The sequence below is a fragment of the Ambystoma mexicanum genome, chromosome 11 (genome assembly GCF_040938575.1).
Source record: "Ambystoma mexicanum isolate Mex_15411 chromosome 11, UKY_AmexF1_1, whole genome shotgun sequence".
Taxonomy (NCBI): Eukaryota; Metazoa; Chordata; class Amphibia; order Caudata; family Ambystomatidae; genus Ambystoma; species Ambystoma mexicanum.
The window spans coordinates 195,549,906-195,571,137 of record NC_090934.1 but is presented as its reverse complement, the minus strand read 5'-3'; the positions used below and the strand labels follow the sequence as shown (position 1 = coordinate 195,571,137).

The window sequence follows — 21,232 nt, the reverse complement described above, 5'->3', positions numbered from 1 at the left end:
TGGTGGGGTAGCACTTAGAAATGAACCATGTAGCTGTACATGGAGCAGCAATGGCAAACATCTGGACCATTGTTTTAAAATTCGGTGTCTTAAAAAGTTATCAGGCAAATTTAGGAAATCTGCAATAAGGATGTTGGTAGGATAAAGAGAGGAGTGCACGGTTTCCTTGGACACCCGGGATGAGACAAGTGTGGCAACGTGGCACAGCTCTCCGTGCTGTGCTTCTGAGCCGATTCTGTGGGATGGGGTGTATCCAGTGCTGGAAATTGACGTTATTTACTGGGGATACCACCAGCGATGGGCAGGCGGGGAAGAGATTTTCTTCAGACCCACCCCAACCCAAATACAAATTTGCTTACATGAACCCCTGGGAAATAATCCATGAGAGGAGCGTTTCATTTGCAAGCAACCTAAAATAAACCTGTAGTTAAATAGGTTCTGCATAGTACTATCCTAACAAGCCATCTCACACACTTCCTTACCAGATGTTCTGCTTAGTACTATCATAACAAGCCATCTCACACACCTCCTGACCAGATGTTCTGCTTAGTACTATCCTAACAAGCCATCTCACACACCTCCTGATCAGATGTTCTGCTTAGTACTATCCTAACAAGCCATCTCACACACCTCCTTACCAGATGTTCTGCTTAGTACTATCATAACAAGCCATCTCACACACCTCCTGACCAAATGTTCTGCATTGTACTATCCTAACAAGTCATCTCACACACCTTCTGACCAGATGTTCTGCATGGTACTAGCCTAACAACCCATCTCACACGCCGCCTGACCAGATGTTCTGCATAGTACTATCCTAACAAGTCATCTCACACACCTCCTGACCAGATGTTCTGCATAGTACTATCCTAACAAGCCATCTAACACACCTCCTGACTAGAAGTTCTGCATGGTACTATCCTAACAAGCCATCTCACACACCTCCTGACGAGATGTTCTGCATTGTACTATCCTAACAAGCCATCTCACACACCTTCTGACCAGATGTTCTGCACAGTACTATCCTAACAAGCCATCTCACACACCTCCTGACCAAATGTTCAAGTAGTCTTGCAGTTAAGGTTCTCGAACCTGGTCCGGACACCATGGGTTAGAATCCTGTCTTGGCAACCTGTAAGCAGGTCAAAAGCACTGGAACACTTGACAGGTGCAAATGGATTCCCTGACTCTGAAATCCGGGGAGAACATTTGTTGCTAGATCCGGAAAAATCAGGCCCAATGGCCAGCAATGGGTGTATCTACTCAGGTTGCTTAGATGAATAAGAAGTGGGTTTGCCAGGATTGGTTCCGGGCACAGCATTAGAAACCTATGGGACTCCAGTCACAGTACATGGCTTCCTTGGGATGGACAACGTGCTGGTATAATACCCTCAGTGAATAGTCAGGTTGATATCTGGAGCATGGATGCTCAGTGAGTAGATTGCTAGAGGCAACCCCTGGCTGTTCATCACCTCAGGTTGGCAGGAAGTGCAATGCCAAATTTCATGTTCACACATTGGACCCCCAGTCTGGATGGGCATGTTCGAATTGGCCCGCACCTGAGTTACTCATCGTCATTAAAGATAAATCTGCGTTCTGCCACGCAATGCCTCTGCGCTGATTCGAGACCAGGTGGATTTTCCTTTTTCATTGCTGTGACAGCTTACTCTGCAGCTCATGCATGGATGTGGGTGCGTGTAGGAAACTGTTGGGGCCATTATGGAAGTTGAGCTGCGCCCAAACCATTCCAACACTTAGGAGGCCAATCAACATGGAGATGACTGCTCAATGTTTGGAAATGTGGCTTGGTGACTAAGATCATGGTCTTTGCATTTTGCTGGTATGTCAGGATAGCCTCTGAGGCTACGTCTTGATCGTGAGCTCCTACTCCCAGATCGTCGCTGCAGCAGAGTTGCTGAAGGAGCCTCCTTTTCAATCTCAGGGAGTCCTGCCTAGTTCGCTGCAGCAGGGTCGGGGATGTCGTCCTCATTGTCTCTTCTGGTACAACGTTGTTACATCCACAGTCTTTTTTTTATGGGTTTTTTAATGAATGTAAGTGTATAAGTGGTAGGGGTTAGAGGATAATGTTAAATTAATAGGGGAAGGGGCCTGCAGCCTGAGGGGAACCGCTAAATTAAAAAGGCTTTGGTAAAAAACACATTGAAAAAAAAGGATGTTGTAATAACATAGAAGCGTCTCTTCTGGGTCATGTCTCGGGGAGGTATAGAGTGCCTCTATCTCAGTAGGCCCCTTATTTTCTTGAAGAAGGAACAGTTTTGTGTTATGGAACCTCAAGAGTTCGCAGAGCTTCCATGGTTTTCTTAAGTGCAGCTGGCGGCCACGGTGGCTGCTTGAAGCGCCCGTGCTGCTTTTGCCATTCGGATGATGATGACGAGGTAGCTTGGGAGTTGTGCAGTTGTCAGCTGGTGTCTACTGTTCCATCCGCGGGGACGTTGATGTCATGAGCTGCGGCCAGGATCCTGCTGTTCTTTCCTGATTAGGAGAGTGATGGGGCCACAGCTCAGGTGTGGGTCATGATCCAGAAGTTGTGAAAATACTGTAAGAGGTCAAAGGCTAGGTTCTGTTCTCTTTTATGTGCAATTCTGATGACTGCCTCCGAGTCCTCATGAACCTCTCTGCATGACCGTTTGCTTGGGGCCTTCAGGGGTTGGCTTGACTATGCTGGATGCTTAGTTCCTCAATGGGGTCTCGGAATCCTTGGCTTTTGAAAGGTGGCCCATTGTTGGCATTCACAGATATTAGGATGCCCCTCTCACTCTTATTCTCACCACCTTTTGGGGTCACTTCCAGGAGCGTGTGGGTACTTACTTTCAATTTCACTATGTTTGACCACGTAGGCTTTTATCCTCTGAGATCATCAGTTATTCTGTCCCCGCCCCGCGGCCATGCCCTCTTTCTTGTGTGCAGAAATGGTGTCAATCTTAATCTGTAGCTCTTTGTGTTCTATTGGCATGAATGTTCTGCTGGATGAGTGGATGAGGTGATGTGGCACGCCTTGCCTTTCTGGTGTGACCGCATGAGCACAGTTCCTAGGCCACAGAGACGGGAACCTACCACAGTTGGGCTCTTTTCCTTGGTGGGAAGGTATGACTTTCTGGATTTGGACTGGAATGCCATTTGATGTGTGTCATTCCAATTCCACATGGAGCAGTTTTTAGTGAGGTCTTTCAGTGGTTCCACCTGCAGCATTTCCAGTTGCGGTATGAAGTAACCACAGTATTTTGCCCTTCCTATAACACTTCTGACCTTAGTAATTGTTTACAGAGCTGAGGCTGCTCTAATGTCCAAGACCTTCTTTGAGCTGGCCACGATCCTGTCCTTAAGGCTTGGAAGACTGCTCAAGGTCACAGGATGTGCTTATGGTTAGTGAGTGAGACTACCAAAACACCATTGCCCATGCACCTGACGAAGCAGGGCATTTCAGTGGTGTCTTGGAATATCTCTGCGGTGGTCAACCCACCAGAATTCAGTCTCTTAAATCAGCGGGGACCTATAAGTGTTCAAGAAGTAATTAATTTTATTGAGTCTTTGCCAAGGTTTAGTTGGAGGTCTCCTGCACATAGATCAAGCTACATAAAGATGTGCTCCTCCTGTGATGTCTGCAGTGAGGTCATCAACAGTGGAGTTGGGGTTTCGTGCTCTGTTGAAGGCCTTGTTTCTGAGGTGCATGTCGGCATGCATGTCGACCTTACTTTCTGGACTCATGTTCTTCGTGCTTACTGAGAAACCCAAGGCATTGGTCGGTTCTGTCACTTTTACTTATTTATTTATGTTTTCATTGAGAGAGTGTGCTGAACCCGCAGGCATCAAGGTGCTATTTACAAGGCCGATATTGAGGATATAACCTTAGAACTGTTTCAAGAGCTCCTCGAAAACAACATGGTGGTGAGTCTTTGGTGACCATAAGTTGAATTTATGAACAGGAAATATGCCAGCTGATCACCACTGTCAATTATGGCTCATACTCACACTCCATGAATGGTAATCTGTCACCTGGGGCAATTCATCCTGTGTCCTTGTGGAGTCCTTTGGTGGTGTGGACATAGATAAACTACTCCTCTGTGGATGATGCAGACTAGATAGAGGTTATTGGCTCTTCAGTGCAGCAGACAATAAGTTGGGGATCACCTCGGCTCACTCATGTCAATTTAATTCTCAATGTATCTTGGCAGAGGTTCACTTGTTTATTTGCTTATTTATTTATTGGACTTCATAAAATGCTTGCACCTAAGGTCTATACAGAATGTATTACCGAAAGGGCTCCAACAGGTACACAACAGGGAAAAAAGGGCCAACCGCATGATCTTTGCAATTGGGAGTAGCGAGGAGGTGGGATTTGTGAGAAAGAAGAAAGAGTGGGTGCGAAGTACAGATAATACGGAAGTGCAGATAAAGGTTTGTGAGTGAGGAGGAAGGAAAGGTTAGTGACAACGGGTTTAAGGAAAGGGGCGACAAGGAACAGCTAGCAGAAAGAGGGATTCAAACCAAAGGGACATGATTTAGAGAAAAACAGAGAGGCATCTAGTCCTCTCAATAACAATCACCAGCCCAGAGCACAGCGCAGGAGGGATGGCAACAGAAGGAAGAAAACCAAGAGAGAATAGAACCAGAATTGCCAAAGGAAGAACAAAGGGTATCGTGACCCACTCTATCACAGGCCTCAGGCCAGTAGAAGAGAACAAGAAAAGAGATTGATGAGCATGACAAGAAGAAATGAGGACACTTGTGACATGTAGGTGAGAGGTTTCAGTAGAGTGATGAGGGCAGAAACCACGATGAAGTGGAGGAAATGGTGAGATTGAATCAAGAGAGAGTCATAGTTGGGAATAGATGACACATACAAGAACCTTTGAGAGAAAAGGTGGAAAATAGAAATATGTTGATAATTAGAGGGAAGAGATGGATCAAGGGAGGTTTCCTAAGAATTGGCAGGATAGTAGCATAAACGGAAAAGAAAAAGAGACCAGAAGAGAGCAAAGAGTTAAACAGAGAGGTCAAGTAAGCAAGAAAACAAGGATACACTGAACGGATGAGAGCAGATGGGAAACTGTCAAGGGGCAGTGGTAGATCACGCTGAATCAGTAGCTTAAGAAAAACCTCAGCAAGGGTGGCAAAGCAAGAAAGGGAATAGGGGCAGTGTAAGGCAATGAAGAAGAGAAGGAAGAGGAAGAAGCAATGCAAAATGAGTAGCGCAGAGGATCTATTTTAGAAAGGAAGTAAGAGGCAAAGTCAGAAGCCGAGAGGGAGGAGTTCAGAGTGGGGTCAGTTGGCTGTGACGTAGGAATCAAGGGAACACACAGCTCAGTAGGGAAAGTAAATCACCTTTATGCATTTCATCAGGATCAGGTTGTAAAAGGCATATGCGTCCTAGTGAAGTTATACTAGAAATTAAATGGAACACACTTATAAATGGTATGAGGATTGTCCAACTCAAACTCTCTCTAGATTTCAACTATAGGAATTCTAATCCTCCCTGGGTCCCTTTACTAAAGATCTAAACAGTCTCTTGCTTCCAGGGTACAGAGCTTGGCTCGCTTATTCAGTTTAAATACATGGGGATTTAACCCAACTGAGTTCTTGGAAAGCTCCTACAAGCAAGCATTGCTCCCCCCTGCTGAGGGTAGTGATCTGCTACTAGCAGATATTAGGCCTGCCCAATCCCCCCCATTCTACGTGAACTGCATTGGCTTCCACTCCAAGCCAGGATACTGTTCAAGACTGCATTTATCACCTACAAAGCAGTCACGAGTAGCACACCAGTGTGCCCGGCGGCTAAGCTCCACTTAGATGGTAGCACATTCTCCTCGTGCAAGAAATCAACCAACCGTCTTGAATCGCAACTTGTCCTCAAAAGGAAGACCAGCAAATAATCTTTCTCTTGCTTGTCATGCACCCACCCTCTGGAACTCAATCCCAGTGTCGGCTCGGAAAGCCCTCACAATTCTCCAATCTCACAAATCTCTCAAAACATGGCTCTTTCAACAACAGCTGACCAAAGACTAATTCCAATGGACACACACACACACCAATGCACAAACCTCATAGTAATGCACTACTGTTAAAAGATGCTCGCCCAATTGCTGGCTGCCCACAGTCTGTACAGCGCTCTGCTGCTCTCAAGCTAGGTCCACGCTCTCAACAATAAAAAGCCCCAGCTTATTTTCATTGTCAGTCATAAATGTTCTCATTCTCCAGCTGCATGTCACTCTCCTGGGTGACAATGATACATTCAACAGACTATTGCAAGAACGTGGTAGTTCCCCTCTTGCTTAGTGTAACTGTCAAGCTTAGATATTGTTAACCTCCAGCTGCGGATAACCTTGTTAGGTGAGGGCACTCTTTCTTGATCTGGTCAGTGAGAATATTTGAAGTACAGTTCTCAGCAAGCGCCTCAATCTCCCTCCTGATCTAGTCACTGCCTCTGTCTGAGGTATAATCTCAGCAATCTCCATGGTCTGTCTCTCGCTTGATCTGGTCTCCACCAGTGCCTGGGGCATTGCACTCAGCAAGCTCATCAAGTTCTTTCCTGGTCTGGTCTCCACTACTTTCTGAGTTATGGTCTCAGCAAGATCCTTGGTCTTTCTCTCTCTTCTCCACCATTGCTTGAGGTATAGCTCTCAGCAACCTCCTCAAGCTCTCTCTTGATCTGTTCTCCATCAGTACCTGAGGTATAGTTCTCAGCAAGCTCAGCAGGTTCTCTCTTCTAGTCTTTGCCACTGTCTGGGTTATAATCTCAGCAAGCTCCATGGCCTCTCTATCTCTCTTGATTGGTTCTCCACCAGTTCCTGAGGTATAGTTGTCAGCAAGCTAGTCAAGCTCTCTCTTCGCTGTTCTCCATCAGTGTCCAGGGTAGTATGCAGCAAGGTGCATGGTCTAACTCGCTAATTCTCTTGATCTGGTCTCCACCAGTACCTGAGGTATAGTTCTCAGCAAGCTCCATGGTCTCTCTCTCTCTCTCTCCCTGGATCTGGTCTCCATCAGTACCTGAGATTTAGCTCTCAGTAAGCTTGTCAATTGGCCTCTTAGTCTGGTCTCCACCAGTTCCAGAGGTATCATTCTAAGCAAGCTCCATGGTCTCTCCCTTTCTGGATATGGTCTCCATCAGTACCTGAGGTATAGTTCTCATCAAGCTAGTCAAGCTCTCTCTTCTGGTCTTCGCCAGTGTCTGGGTTCTAGTCTCAGCAAGCTCCTTGTCTCTTTTGTTGTATGGTCACCACCACTGTCTGAGGTCTGCCCAAAAGCCCAACCATACTCCTACCTCCTTTGATTAAATGGAAGGCAGTCTCTAAAACTATTACCCCAGAACTAAAACCGACACACAACTCACCACAAAGACTATTGGAAAATAGACCACTTGGGTCTGAGCCCCCCCGAAACCAAAATGAAATCAAAGAAATAGTACAAACAAACATCAAACAGACCAACCTAATAATGCCCCTGTGTGCTGCAAATTACCTTGCTACTGGATGCCACGCACAACCCCCCCCCCCTTCAAGACTGACTCTCCACTAAAATCTTTTGCCACCTTAAAGTACACCCCCACACCGCCACTCCCACATGACTAGTACCTCAGGCCTATCCACCACCACTTCAGCACTAATTGAGCTATACCAAAACTCACCTGTTTATCTCTCTCCCCACCCTACCTTAGCAGCTAACCCAGACCCAGAGCACTGTAATCTCCAGATATTCGGCTCTCCACTCCAGATAAACGCATGCCCAGGTAACACCGCCAAACCCACTGAACTAGACCAGCACTCAGGTACCTGGTACTCCCTACCCGCGACCAACAACATCACAGGTTTCCCATCTGCCTATACGTCTAACAGTCCCGACCTCCATAGCGCAGCGAAGTGGCAGAAGGGCGCTGCACAAGACCACCTGACGTCACGTAGATTGCATTACATTCAAAAGCATATGACAAAGAAAATGAGTGCAAAAGAAACTAACTCAACAGCTCAAAGAAAGGGGAAATAACAGGGGCCAGTAAAACACGCAGGGTGGAGATCATTACAAATCATGTGATTAAATAAGGAGCGGTACAGCTAGCGGTGCACGTCAGCCGGCACCACCTGTCAGTCGACACGCAGCTGGCTGGCCTTGCATTTACTGTAGGCTAAAATATGCTATTGTTGGCAGTGCTTGCTGCATTTTTCGAATATGTGTGGAAAATAGCTCCTGCTCCTCTGCAGAATGTTTGTAGGTTGACATTTTTGGGCACAACCCATAGCGCTTGGAGGCCATTCGGGTCCGAGTGAGTTAGAAGGCATTCTTTCATGCTGTGCAGATTTGTGACACGTGTTGCTGGAAATTGCAAACAGTGCTGCAAATAATGACCAGATAATGAATACGTGGCGTATTGTTTTGGCCGCCGGAGATAATCAGGAAGTCGCCTGGAGAAAGGTGTGTGATGCCTGCAGGCACCTGGAGAGATCACAGTTATTACCTCCCCGAATCACGGTACTCTGCACGCACGGACGGTCAGTGGGAGGAGCCTGGGGCATGGGTGCATTGGGCTCCGTAAACAGAGATGTGCGGGGCATATAGCACCGGGGCAGGCAGTGTAGGGAGCCAGGGGCATGTGTGGGGAGGTGTGGTAGATTGGGGTGCCTTGGACTGAGGTGTGAGGGGCATATAGCACAGGAGCAGGCAGTGTAGGGAGCCAGGGGCATGTGTGTGGAGGATTGGTAGTTTGGGGTGATATGGATTGAGATGTGAGGGGCATAAAGCACAGGAGCAGGCAGTGTAGGGAGCGAGGGGCATGTGTGCGGAGGTGTGTTAGATTGGGGTGCTATGGACTGAGATGTGAGCGGCATATAGATGAAAACTTTGTCACCTCCAGACATCGCTTTATATAAAAAGAAAAACAGCTTACTTCCTGGCATTGCACATGGTACTACTCCTGCTTTGAGCCTTCACTTTCACAAGCTACCCCTAGTATCAGGCCTGTAACTTCTCCTACTTAGCACTTATGTAGGCAGACAAGCTTTCACAAGCTACCCCTAGTACCAGGCCTATAACTTCTCCTACCTAGCACTTATGTAGGCAGACAAGCTTTCACAAGCTACCCCTAGTATCAGGCCTATAACGTCTCCTACCTAGCACTTATGCAGGCAGACAAGCTTTCACAAGCTACCCCTAGTATCAGGCCTATAACTTCTCCTACCTAGCACTTATGCAGGCAGACAAGCTTTCACAAGCTACCCCTAGTATCAGGCCTATAACTTCTCCTACCTAGCACTTATGCAAGCAGACAAGCCTTCACAAGCTACCCCTAGTATCAGGCCTATAACGTCTCCTACCTAGCACTTATGCAGGCAGACAAGCTTTCACAAGCTACCCCTAGTACCAGGCCTATAACTTCTCCCACCTAGCACTTATGTAGGCAGACAAGCCTTCACAAGCTACCTCTAGTACCAGGCCTATAACTTCTCCCACCTAGCACTTATGTAGGCAGACAAGCCTTCACAAGCTACCCCTAGTATCAGGCCTATATCCTCTCCTACCTAGCACTTATGTAGGCAGACATGCTTTCACAAGCTACCCCTAGTATCAGGCTATTACGTCTCCTACCTAGCATTTATGTAGGCAGGCAAGCTTTCACAAGCTACCCCTAGTATCAGGCCTGTAACTTCTCCTACCTAGCTCGTATGCCAGCAGACAAGCTTTCACAAGCTACTCCTAGTATCAGGCCTGTAACTTCTCCTACCAAGCATTTATGTAGGCAGACAAGCTTTCACCAGTATCAGGCCTATAACGTCTCCTACCTAGCATTTATGTAGGCAGACAAGCTTTCACAAGCTAGCCCTAGGATCAGGCCTATAACTTCTCCTACCTAGCTCGTATGCAGGCAGACAAGCTTTCACAAGCTACTCCTAGTATCAGGCCTGTAACTTCTCCTACCTAGCATTTATGTAGGCAGACAAGCTTTCACAAGCTACTCCTAGTATCAGGCATGTAACTTCTCCTACCTAGCACTTATGTAGGCAGACAAGATTTCACAAGCTAACCCTAGTACCAGGCCTATAACGTCTCCTACCTAGCACTTATGTAGGCAGACAAGCTTTCACAAGCTACCCCTAGTATCAGGCCTATAACTTCTCCTACCTAGCACTTATGTAGGCAGACAGGCTTTCACAAGCTACCCCTAGTACCAGGCCTATAACTTCTCCTACCTAGCACTTATGTAGGCAGACAAGCCTTCACAAGCTACCCCTAGTATCAGGCCTATAACTTCTCCTACCTAGCACTTATGTAGGCAGACATGCTTTCACAAGCTACCCCTAGTATCAGGCCTATAACGTCTCCTACCTAGCATTTATGTAGGCAGACAAGCTTTCACAAGCTACCCCTAGTTTCAGGCCTGTAACTTCTCCTACCTAGCTCGTATGCAGGCAGACAAGCTTTCACAAGCTACTCCTAGTATCAGGCCTGTAACTTCTCCTACCTAGCATTTATGTAGGCAGACAAGCTTTCACAAGCTACTCCTAGTATCAGGCATGTAACTTCTCCTACCTAGCACTTATGCAGGCAGACAAGATTTCACAAGCTACCCCTAGTACCAGGCCTGTAACTTCTCCTACCTAGCACTTATGTAGGCCGACAAGCTTTCACAAGCTACCCCTAGTACCAGGCATGTAACTTCTCCTACCTAGCACTTATGTAGACAGACACGATTTCACAAGCTACCCCTAGTCCCAGGCCTATAACTTCTCCTACCTAACACTTATGTAGGCAGGCAAGTTTTCAGAAGCTACCCCTAGTACCAGGCCTATAACTTCTCCTACCTAGCACTTATGTAGGCAGACAAGCTTTCACAAGCTACCCCTAGTACCAGGCCTATAACTTCTCCTACCTAGCACTTATGTAGGCAGACAAGCCTTCACAAGCTACCCCTAGTACCAGGCCTATAACTTCTCCTACCTAGCACTTATGTAGGCAGACAAGCTTTCACAAGCTAACCCTAGTATCAGGCCTATAACGTCTCCTACCTAGCATTTATGTAGGCAGACAAGCTTTCACAAGCTACCCATAGGATCAGGCCTATAACTTCTCCTACCTAGCTCGTATGCAGGCAGACAAGCTTTCACAAGCTACTCCTAGTATCAGGCCTGTAACTTCTCCTACCTAGCATTTATGTAGGCAGAAAAGCTTTCACAAGCTACTCCTAGCATCAGGCATGTAACTTCTCCTACCTAGCACTTATGTAGGCAGACAAGATTTCACAAGCTACCCCTAGTACCAGGCCTATAACTTCTCCTACCTAGCACTTATGTAGGCAGGCAAGCTTTCACAAGCTACCCCTAGTGCCAGGCCTATAACTTCTCCTACCTAGCACTTATGTAGGCAGACAAGCCTTCACAAGCTACCCCTAGTATCAGGCCTATAACTTCTCCTACCTAGCACTTATGTAGGCAGACAAGCTTTCACAAGCTACCCCTAGTATCAGGCCTATAACGTCTCCTACCTAGCATTTATGTAGGCAGACAAGCTTTCACAAGCTACCCCTAGTATCAGGCCTATATCTTCTCCTACCTAGCACTTATGCAGGCAGACAAGCTTTCACAAGCTACTCCTAGTATCAGCCCTATAACTTCCCCTACTTAGCATTTATGTAGGCAGACAAGCTTTCACAAGCTACTCCTAGTATCAGGCATGTAACTTCTCCTACCTAGCACTTATGTAGGCAGACAAGCTTTCACAAGCTACTCCTAGTATCAGCCCTATAACTTCCCCTACTTAGCATTTATGTAGGCAGACAAGCTTTCACAAGCTACTCCTAGTATCAGGCCTATATCTTCTCCTACCTAGCACTTATGCAGGCAGACAAGCTTTCACAAGCTACTCCTAGTATCAGCCCTATAACTTCCCCTACTTAGCATTTATGTAGGCAGACAAGCTTTCACAAGCTACTCCTAGTATCAGGCATGTAACTTCTCCTACCTAGCACTTATGCAGGTAGACACGTTTTCTGAGACTCCATCTCCAAGAGTTATAATAAAATCTTGAATAGATGAGGCTCGCTAGCTTCAACTCGTTTAGAAACACTGCTTGAACTGGGTGCAGTTATGTGTGTGTGATTGGGGGGGGGGGGGCGGTGGTTCCCATGCGATGCCTCCCACCTCTAGTCCCCAATCCCACATTCAGGCCGACACCAGAATGTTGTTTTTGTTCAAGCACTTTACCCTCGTCCCTACATGCTTGACATGTTTACTGCCAATATTTACCACTCCACAAATCTGCACACTGCACTGGCCTGTAGGGAACTCTGGATTTCCTGGTAGGCCTCTGCATCCTGGGCCTCTTCTGTGTGGTAACCTATGTTATTTCCAAATGTTTACATTGGAAAAGGTTTGGGCTTGATAGAAAAGGGTAATATGGGGCCAGTTTTAATTATTTACAGGGCCTCTTTTGGTTCCCTAATCACCTGTGTCCACACACTTAAATCATTCCAGTCCAGACATGTCACGACTGTTGTCGCCAGGGCACAAGTGTCAAGGGTATGTGCGGGTGGACGGAGTCCCACATTTGTTTCACAAGTCCCCCAACTTTTTTCAGAGGGCACATTAATATGCTAATTTCTGGTGACACCACATTCAATTTGTATGCTAATGAGAAACCCGATTTTGTTTTGAGGCCATGACCCCTGGTTGTGTATACAACCAACACCACTGAGGGAGATCAAAGTGCAAGCGCAATAACAGTGAACGACTCCTAATGCACTGTAATGAACGATGCTTCAGCCTAACAGCACACCTCACCACCCGGCACCGGCAACAATAGCTATACCACAGTAGGTCCACAGGCGACCATTCTCCGGCAACAACCAAGGCGCAAATGACTATTAAATATTAAGTGTATAACTTCTCGAGAACATAGGGCCATAGGCATCAAGAAGTCTTGGTATCTGTCAAAGTGTGGTCCATCCATTAACTCTAGTTCGATGTATGAATTAGCGGAGATGCCCCAATGTAATGATAAGGCTGTGATTGTATGTTGTACCCAGGCACACGTTTAGAAGATTCTTAAGAACCCAACTAAACTTTCCAGGTTCATCTGTGCGAATGTTATGCCACATTAGATACATAGCTGTGCTGGCTTTAAAATCCAACCATACTATAGTAACAGAAGTAGACGCTGCTACATGGGATATAAGTTTGGAAACCGCACAAAATGGTGCCACACTTTGCTGACTCAATAGCCTTGAAGGCGGCCGGATGTAGCGATCCAACGGACCAAAAAGTACAAAAGTGGTAATTCTTTCTGTTCCAATAAACTTTCACCTTTTCAGTAAATAGTTAAAGTATAATGATCAACAAATCCTCTTGAGTGAGTTCAATGGAAATCAATAAGTGGTTTCAGCTCATGACGTACCGACACGTGTTTCGCACAGAGTGCTTCATCAGGATGATTTATAGCGTTTTGGCTATCGTGTCTTGATATTCTCTTGTTATTTTCTGTGCCACGCCTCAGCGGACATGGATACAAGGAATCATACTGTCATGAAATCCACATTGTGAACGGAGGATAGCACAGGGGCACCGGGCTGGTCTTGGAAAAAAGAACACGTGGAGCAACAGAGATTCGAATCCTGGATCACACTTAGAAACCAAACTCAGGTATTAAAAAGCAAAAAAATAGACACTCAATATAGATCAAGACCCTCATTATGTTCCTTGCCAGTCTTACATAGAACACTCACAACCTCTGTAGACCTTTTCATGACCACTATGCTTCCAATAGTTTTGCCTTTCTGGCCCTCTATTAGTGTATTCAGGTCACTCTGCGGTTTGATATTTATGGTATAACCAATAATCTTAGTACCCAGTTCATTGGGTTATTCTGCATTGTGATTTTATGACTCTTACTTAATTGTTCCCTATAACCTTTTTTTCATGTCCATTGTCTAATAATGAAGGCAGTTGATGGTTAGTTTCATTGGGAACCTAAAGAGCTTCCAGTAAAGTTGTGGCTCTCGCCCCTCTCTGCAACTGGGAACTCTAGATGATCTCCATCCAAGTTCCTATTTTATTATCCCACATTGCCCAATCCAAAATGACGTCATTTCCAGACAGCTGCCACATCGAGCCAGCACTTTTGGAGGATTCATGTAGCTTCTATTAGTGTTGTCTTCTTCACTTGACTTTGCTCTAAATTAGCTGGTAACGTATACACTTTCCGCTTTCTCTCTAACTTCTCTATCTCGACTTCTAGTCCTAAAGAAGTGCTGCTCTAGATCACGAAAAGTGTAAATTGTTTAAACTCATTTGAATAATGTGGACATTGGAGCAGTTGCTAATTATATTGCTACGCCCAATCATATTTCTTTTGCATCTTAATGGCCCATGCATGCATCAAGGAGTTAGATTATTGTAGCAGAGACACTGCTGTGGTGAATTCTGTCGCTCAGGGTGTCTCTTTTCAACAGTGAGATTTACGCAAGCTGTGTAATCCACCCAAGCATTTGCTACTCAGAGACCACCAGTCTGCATGGCAACCCATAGGCCGGTAGAAACGCACAATCAGCACAACGAACAGCACGATGAGGGCACAGCAGTGGAACTAGCAGCTATAAACATGCCAGTAACATAACATGCACAGGTAGTGTGAAGAGTAGCCATGAGCGACTTGGACAGGCAGTGTGAGAAGCGTGTGGCAGGTGGAGAGGCGGTGTGAGGTGCCTGGGGAACATGGAGGGACTGTGAGGTACTTGGCACACCAGGATAGACAGTGTGAGGCGCCAGCCAAAAGACCGAGTGTGCAGGCGTTGGCGCACACGGACAGTGTACATGTAAACCTGCTGAAGTGAAAGGGCGTGGCAATACTGATTAAATGAGACTGTTTAGAGAGACTTGCAATGGAGAGCTCAGTGTCTTCTGACGAATTAAGAGATTGGAACAGGAACCAGGGTTCCTCCTCCACATTTCTCTGAGGGTCTCCCCCTCACATCTCTCCGTGGGCCTCCGCCTCACATCTCTCCTTGGTCTCCCCCTCACATCTCTAATTGGTCTCCCCCTCGTATTTCCTCATGAGTTTCCACCTTGCTTCCCGCCATGGGACTTCGCCACCTATCTGTCCCTGTGAAACCCCCTCACATCCCTCCATAACACTCTCTCTCACACATCTCTCACGCCCCCTTCATATAGCTCTGTTGGTCGCCCCTCTCGTCCTCCCATGGGTCTACCCGTCCCTTGCTTCTCTGGATCCTCCTCTTATACTTGTTTTTGGGACGCATCCTTGCATTCCTCCCTGGGTCATCCCCTCACATATCTCTGGGGGTACTGGCCTAATATCTCTCACTGGGTCTCCCCCTTGCATCCTTTCCTGGGTCTAGGCTTCACATCTCTCCCTTTGTCTCCTACTCTTTTCTCTGCTTGTGACATCCCCTCCCTTCCCTCCTTGAGTTCCCCCTCATATCTCTCCCTGGGCCCCCTCACATCTGTCTGATGGTACGACCTCATATCTCTCCCTAGGTCATTCCCTCACATCCTTTCCTGGGTCCAAACCTCATAACTCTCCCTGGGTCTCCCCCTCGTCTCTCCCTAGGCTTCCCTTTCTGTTCCCTCCTATGGGTCCCCCTTCATATCTCTCCCTGCTTCTACCTTTCAGATCTCTTCCTGGTTAAGCCCCACGCATCTCTCCGCGGGTCTCCCTTTATAGCTCTTCCTGAGATCGCCCCTCATATATATTCCTGCATGGCCACTTCTCATCCCCCACCACGGCTCCATCTCACACAAAACCCTCCCTGAGTCTAACCGTCAAACCTCTTTGTTCATGTTTCTCCTTGGTTATCTACCCCGTATTTGGCCCTTGTTTTACCCCTCACATCTCTTGGGTTTTCACTCCAGTTTTACCCTAGACCCGTCTCCTACTTCTGTCCTTGGTGCCCCTTCTCACCACTCATTGGATCTTCCCCTACATCTCTCCAGGCTCCCCGACCCCCCTCCCCCCCTCGTCGTCCCGTTAGAACCCTGTATCCCTGATTTTCCCCTCACACCTCCTGGCCCTCCCTTTCACATATGACATGGAACTGCCCCTTACTTCTCTCATAGGACCCCCTTTCAGACCTTTCCCTGCGTTTCATGGTCACATTTATACAGGGACAGAGCCAGGGCCTTTCGAGTTTTTCAGTTGAAATTGACCTCAAAACTGCTGACCGCAAACAACTCGTCCTGTGTTAGAAACCTTATCACAAAGCAAAATACTTCTTTAATTCAGTACAGTAAATGTACACTTTGAGCACGCACACTACAGGCTGCCTTTGCTGGGTCCTCCCGCTGTCACCTCCCTCTGGCTCTGCAGTATCCAGAAGCGTACTTAGGGAATTGCCGTTTTACTCACTGTACACTACATTAGCATCTTACTGACAAAGAGAGCTTAATAGCTTTTCAGTGTTACAGCTCCTCTCTGGCTGCCTTATTTTTGTGCAGGTGACAATAAACCTGTCCCGTGAAAACCTGCAGATACTCACCCCCTCCCGTTATTCCTTTATCATACATCCAAACAGTACTAATTTCATTTAGGAGACACATGTACAGCCCTGGTTTTAACTTGCATTGTGGGGCTTGTAGTACTGGATTTTCCCAATACAAACACAAAATTACAAGTCCCAGAATGAAAATTAAAACCAGGACTGTACTAGTGTCTCAAGAATGGAATGACTAATGTGGGCAGGGAGGTCCTAAACATGAGTTTAGCCCGAACAAAGCCTGAATGTATGCCTTCACACTTCCCCTTGGTTAATCCTACCACCCCCGCCTCTTGGCCTCACCTGGACCTACCTCGCATGCCCCTCACTCTTCTACCTGGGTGTTCCCACTGCATCTCTCCCTGGGTTTACCACTCAGGTACTTACCTGACTCTATGCCTCAGATCTCTCTCCCTGGGTCTATCCCCCAAACGCCTCTCCTTCGTTCTCGCCTCAAATCTCTCTCTATACCCCCGCTTATAATGAACAGTTTCCCAGTACAAAATTACAAGGGCCTGTCTCTCCTTATCTCACGCCCTACGTTTCACACCCGTTTCTCTACGTGGGGCCAACGTCTCCCCTTCACATATTCCTGGCCTGGGACTTCTCTCTGGTCACTACCATTCCTGCGTGGGTGCCCCTGCCGCTCACATATCTCCATTACCCCTGTGCTTTCCTCCAGTTGCGCTACCCTTCCCCTGAGCCCGGCTCACACGCCCCCTTACTGTGATCTCTCTCTCCTTGACGTGTGTCTCTTACCTCATCAGCGTCACTTTCGAAACCCGCATCTCCTCTCCCCTGTTCTCTAGACGTGCACCTCAGTCTGGCCTCATCCCTGTGCCTCCCTTTACCCCGTCTCTCGCTTTAACCTGCTTTAACATTTGCCTTGTTGCCTTCCTCTCCCATCACCCCATCTCTGTCCTTAAGCCTGTCTCCTCCTACCCATCAGTCCCCACACTGCTGTCTCTGCTCTTACCTGTCTCTCTCTCTCTCTTGAGCTCCCCTTTCTCCTCTGCTGTCTTTCCCTCTGCAGCTTGGTGTTGGGTATTATAGGTGAGGTACACACCGCAGCCAATCAGCAGTCAGCAGTCATCAGCTGCCACGCCCCTCCAAGACATCACTGGAACTTCTTGTGACTGGCGCCCTGAGGCCACTCACTCGTCCGGTGACATGTCAGCTTTCTCACAAAAGACTTAAACATCACATCATTTAAAATGACTACCACCATAAGTCAGAGGAAAGGATCCAGTAGCCTAACATATCACAACATGATATGACACGAAAGGCATAACGTATGAACTTGCATGTGCTTGTCCGTGGGTCAAGTCCTAAAAAAAGTGGAGGACTCATTAACATACCAACTGAACGTAGTGTGACCAGAAATTAGCACATCAAGGTGTACTCTGAAAAAAGTGGGGGGACTCCTGAAAAAAGTGTGGGGACTCTGCCCACCAGCATGTACCCTCGACCTGAGCCCTGTCAAACGAGTGTGGTGCAACAGGGCGGGTACATAGTGTGGCAGCCCCCTTCCACATTCAGGATAAACGAGAGCGGATTCTCTGTGTCCAGGAGAGAGGGGTGCAATGAGGGCATTACCCCAAGGATGGTTACACGTGTCTCTCCTTGACAGAGTCTCCTAGAAGCTCAGACACTTGCTGTACACCTAGAGCAGACTTTTAGCGTGACAGTCATCCTAGTGCGCCACCCAGAAGACTTAGAGCAGGACAAGACACCAGGAGCGCCAAGAAAACATGCAAATGGAAATGGGCGCCAGGGGCGTCCTTTGGGGGTTGCCAGGGGTTGCAGCTGTGTCCCCACTGCTCTCCCTTGCTACCCCTGTGCTCTCCCATGCTTCCCCAATGAAACAAGTGGTTTACATTTTATTCTTTTAAACTGAAGCTCCTGGGCTGCGGCCAGCACCATGGGGCTCTTTGTTTCTGGAGTGGCAGGCTTTCTTGTTCAGGCATCTTAAAAAAAAGCCATGGGTTCCACAAGTGTAACACTTTGAGCAGTGACCCTAAATAAGAAAGAAAACGAATAACACATATTTTCTCTTTCAGGAATTCTATACAATTGCTGTAGTCATTAAAGGTTTATTTCAGGCACAGCTCAGGGGGTGAGTCACTAATTTAGTCTGTTCTTAAACACTTCAAATTCACAATGCAGACAAAAACGATCAAAAAGAATTTAGAGTAGAATAGGCATCCATTTCGGGCGAAGTATTTTGCTTATAGCAAGTTTTTTATTCCCGTTAAGATCATCAGAAGACATTCCATCTCGGTGTCCTCGGTGACTTGACAAAATTCTTGTGCCGAAAAGCTTGTGTACAGTGTAGAAATGTTTCACCATAGCACATAAAGTGGCCCTTGATTTCATTGTGCCACAATTAATGCTTTGTTGTAATGTGTCTATCTTTCCTATCTCCCTGGCATGCTGTTCAGGATGTTCGTTTACATGTATGAGGTAACGAGTACCCAGAGTATGGGATGCCGTGTGAGTTATGAACCCTCCCAATGGTATGTATTTTGCCAACCTCCGAAGCCTGAAAAGTAGATCCACGGAGGCTTGACATGTGGCCAACTTTGCACCAGACCTGCAGATGAACTGGCCTCCTGTTAAATCTCAGTTACCAGTTTAATGGTATCCACTACTGAGTCTAATGTGCTTTCTACCTTTGAGAACATTCAGACATGTAATTGTTCATTTTACTATAGCAGGTAAGATAGCTCAGTAGGTTGAGCGTTCGCTGCTGCGATGTGTTTTTGATCTGCAAGTTGCAGGTTTGAATACCGGCTAGGCCAACTCATCCTTTTACCCTTCTGAGGTCGATAAAAGAGTACCAACTCAGGCTGGGTGATGTTGTATGCCTTTTTGTGCTATATAAAGCGCTTAAGCATAAGAGCTATATAATAAAACATCATTATCGTTTGGCCTTGGACGTCTGCTTGCATTTACAGTCCTTTGGTAATATGGGCCTATACACACTGATATTCCCGATGCATATGGTGATCCATTCTTTTATGAAATGTATATCACATGACATTGATATTGTAACCATATTTTCCGTAGTGTACTGAGGAACAATGCTATGTGATGCCACCTCCTGTTTTGTCTAGGGGGGAAAGGTTGTGCTCCATCGCTTCCCATGATGTCAATTCAGGGTGGGGTCAAATGACATCACTTCATGTGATGTCATCAGAGGTCAATGATCGTGTGATGTCACTTCCGCTTACCCCAGGCATTTTGGTGAAATGATGTCGCTGGTGGGCGCTGTTGAATGCCCAAGTAACATAACACAGCTTGACATCACATGAGATGACATAGCATAGTAGCATGCCATCATGGCGGACGTGAGGCAAAAAGGGCACTGGATTATGACCAGGCATGGGACAGGAAGTGGGCATAACATTTGGATTGGACATGGTGCTAGGGAAGGAAGTGATAAAGGAATAGGACAAGACACGAGGTTAGAGCGCGATTTGGGGCTAGTTCAGGCAGTGTTGGAAATTGCCATTTTTAACTGTGCGTTCCCACCAGCAAAGGGGGTAGGATAAGCTGAGTCGCTGCAGGGGGAGAGGGGTTGGGAGGTCCAGGAGATTTTTCTCAGCCCCCCCTAAATAAACATTTACCTTTTACGGGTTAAATCATTAATATCTGCTAAATTACCCAAGAGAGGATGAGCGTTTCCTATAATGTTGCAAGCAAAGTATAAAAGGTGTGCCCCTTTTTAAACTTAAAAAGCTGTACTCAAAAATGTTCTGCAGAGTGCATTCCTAAAAGGCATAGTCTCAGGATCCCTGACAAGAATTTAAGCGGTCTTATGCATAAGTCACTTCACTTTGGTCCCAACAGCATGAGTTTGAATCCCGAAATCAGATCAAAAAAGTTAAAGCCCATGAAAGGTGCAGATTTCCCAGATCCGAGATCCAGGGAGACATTTTTAGCAGGATCTCTGATCCCAGAAAATACACCCCAATTACCAGCGCTGAGTGCAGGGCGGGATCAGAGTCGGTCAGTTCGTGAAACTAGGCAGATGGTGTAAGAGGATTCAATCCAGCACTACAGCTAAGTCAATGCCTAGTCTGGGATACTGAATGGAAACCCTTATTGATATATCTTTAGGTCCAGTTCATGAGTTCTGGATGACTACCCCTATATAACACCCCTCTCTTGGAACCCCCCTGACCCGACTGAGCCAAGAAGTAGTTCTGTTTTGCAAGTTTAAACGGTTTATTTGAGAATGTAAACAATATATATATATCACACTTTATAATAAATTAATAATTAATATCACACTTCAGAACATGAGCAGTTAACAACAATGGGTAATGTTCTACTAATAAACTGATTTGATTACCCAGGAGTAGTATAAAGGATGAGGTAGCACGCTTGGGAATAGGAACAGAAGAATAAGGTGGTAGAGAATGCTTTATCTAGTTTCAGATGGATGCAATGTTGAATGAAAATGCAATACAGAAAATACTCAATATGATTTCAACAAAACAATGTAATCACTTTTCTCTGGCAATCCACTGCCCCACTTATGCAATGTAAGGAAATGAAGAGGATAGCACACAGTTCTTAGAAATGCAATCAAATGTAATTCAGTTCACTCCAGCAAGCTTAGACTACAGAAGTTTGAAACACAGGCCCAAAATGCTTTTATATGTGCTGGCAATGAAGTGACGAATATGCTGAAAATGGTTTTAATTCCCTTTAGGAGGTCCAGGGTGAGTGAAATAT

At 46.5% G+C, this 21,232-nt stretch overlaps 1 protein-coding gene across 1 annotated transcript in view; it reads right to left on the bottom strand.

Annotated features, from left to right (window-relative positions):
• LOC138503226 (mucin-2-like) overlaps positions 1–17,509 on the bottom strand; it is a 61,535-nt gene extending 44,026 nt beyond the window's left edge. Inside the window, exon 1 of the mRNA XM_069622812.1 lies at positions 17,466–17,509. The gene's annotated coding sequence lies outside the window, so the exon portion shown is untranslated. The remainder of the gene's footprint in view (positions 1–17,465) is intronic.
• Positions 17,510–21,232: the final 3,723 nt, after the last annotated feature.